Here is a 2,627-nt window from a genome sequence, read left to right as displayed (position 1 = left end):
ATCAAACTTTATACATGAAAACCAACTCCAATACAATTAAACACTTAATTTAACATCTCAACAACCATTTACATGCAAAGACAAGCTGTACATGATGAAGTTCCATGGCTACCAAAATGCTCCATCACCAACTATTCATCAAACCTAAAAAATTCTTCCATAATTCAACTACCCACAACCTTAGTTACACTTTTAATGAAACAAGAATTGAAAATAACCACTTACCTCTTTTGGACTTCTTCAAAACTCCACCAAAACCTATCTTTCTTGCTCCCTTATTGCTGCCCAAGGTGTGCAGGCAAAGATTAATGAAGGAAGTTCAAGAATTTAGCCTGAAATGAAGGTGATCTCAAGCTTGCATGGGTGGTTTCCATGGAGGAAAGTTGGGACACCATTTTCGGCCATGGGAGAGCTTGGTGAGGATAATGAAGTGAGTGGAAGATTCTGCCCTCATTTTAAGTATTAATGTATCCACTTAGTGCTCCACTAAACCTAGATTAATGATATTATAATCTAAGGTTTCAAAAATTGCAATTTTAACATTAATTTCTCTTAATTTACATTTTATCTTTAATTCCATTTTTCATTTGATTTTCCCAAATGTAATACCATTTATTTAGGTCAAAAGCCAACTCTAGGTGTCAAATGACCACAATGCCCCTATTCGGGTTCTATTCCCGATTTTTCGATAACACCGAGTTTTGTCGGTTTCTCGATTTCTCATTTTTCTTTGTACTAATTAATTAATTTTTCTTTGATATTTCTAATGATATTTATACTTCAATAAGTCTTTAATTATGTCTCGAAACTAAATTCTGAGGGTTCCCTGCGATCCTGGTCGCCTATTACTGTAGTAACTTCCGTCACGGTGACCCATCATTATGATCTTTGGCTCGTTTAACTTAGTTTCATTTCATTGCCATTATTTTTCCTTTGTTTTTCTTGTATTTCATAATTCTCTATCTCCTCACTAACATTTAAATGTAGTTGTAAGCATCCTAGCTGTCCAGACAGACACTGGTCACCGGAACAGTAGAATGCATTACCAAACATAGGAGTGTTACACTGTGCACTTGCGGGGTTGTAAGACCAATGAAATAAGTTTTTGGCACCGTTGCTGGGGATTTGGCTTTAGTAATGTCGAGCGATAGGCAATTATATTTATTATCTAATTTTATTTGATTTTTTTATTTCTTTTCTTTTCTCTCAGGTGCGCAATCTGGTATATGACCAGAACAAGGCTAGAAGAATAAATTTTGGACTGTAATATGGAGATAGACAGAACTCTGAGAGCCATCAGGAGGGAAAGGAAACATCAAGAGCACGATCAAGAAGATCCTAAAATTCCAACCATGGCTGATAATAGTGACAGACCAAGACTCTTGAGAAACTACAGAGCTCCATTTGTCTAAGGATTTCAGCCCAGTCTCACTAGACCCACAATGGAAGCCAACAACTTTGAATTAAAACCAGCATGGCTTCAAATGATTCAATAAACACAGTTTGCGGGTTCACCAACAGAAGATCCACATTATCACCTCTAGTGCTTTCTTGCCCTTTGTGACACATTTAAAATGAATGGAGTGTCTGATCAAGCCATAAGACTCAGAGCATTCCCATTCTCCCTTCGAGACAGAGCAAGAAAGTGGTTACTTTCTCAACCAGCTGGAACGTTCACCACTTAGGAAAACCTCTCACAAGCTTTTCTAGCAAGGTATTTTCAACCTGCAAAGACTGCAAGACTGAGACTTGAGCTCAACACCTTCAGACAAAAGGAAGGTGAATCACTCTATGACGCATCGGAAAGATATAAAGACCTGCAGAAGGAATGTCCACACCATGGCATAGAGAATTGGCTACTAGTGCAAAATTTCTATAATGGGTTACTACCCTCTACAAGGAGCACAATTGATTTAGCTGCAGAAGGTGACTTAATGGAGAAAACAGTGACATAAGCACTTGAACTTCTAGAGAGGGTTGCATACCATAATTATGAGTGGTCAAATGAAAGAGGAAATGCAAGGAGAATAACAGGGGTCCTGGAAGTGGACACCTTAAGCATGATAAATGCTCAATTTGATCAGCTCACAAAGAGACTCGACAAAATGCAAGCCAACATAGTTGGTACAAATAGTCAACATGAGGACGGCCATGGAGGAGGGTACATGAATTCAGAATATAATAGCTTCAATAAACCCTCCGTAGAACAAATGAACTATGTGAATGATGGAGGAAACTTTAACCAGAGGCAGCCCAACAATCCATATTCAAACACTTACAACCCTGGATGGAGGAACCACCCAAATTTCTCATGGTCCAATAAGCAGAACTAGCCAATAAACAAGCAACAGGGGTATAAACCGCCAGCACCCCCTGGATTTCAGAACAGAAGCCAAAACTTTACACAGCCACCACTGTCTCCTCAACCTCAGCAACCTAAATCGAAGATGACCATGGAATCCATGATGGAAGGGTTCCTAGCAGCTCAACAACAATAGAATCAATTGATTAAACAGTAGACTTCCAAAATGGACCAGCTTGCTAACCATAATAAGATGCTGGAGAATCAAATTATTCAGCAAGCAAGTTCTTCAAGTAAGGCTGTTGGTAAACTGCCTATTCAACCG

General features: G+C 38.7%; 1 non-coding gene across 1 annotated transcript; it reads right to left on the bottom strand.

Annotated features, from left to right (window-relative positions):
* Nucleotides 1–1,739: 1,739 nt before the first annotated feature.
* On the bottom strand, nt 1,740–1,846 carry LOC131179615 (small nucleolar RNA R71). The gene has a single exon (XR_009148506.1). It is a non-coding gene; the product is annotated as a small nucleolar RNA R71 (small nucleolar RNA).
* Between the last annotated feature and the right edge of the window lie 781 nt (nt 1,847–2,627).

Source organism: Hevea brasiliensis, chromosome 4 (assembly GCF_030052815.1).
Source record: "Hevea brasiliensis isolate MT/VB/25A 57/8 chromosome 4, ASM3005281v1, whole genome shotgun sequence".
Lineage (NCBI taxonomy): Eukaryota > Viridiplantae > Streptophyta > Magnoliopsida > Malpighiales > Euphorbiaceae > Hevea > Hevea brasiliensis.
This window is presented reverse-complemented; position numbering and strand designations above follow the sequence as displayed.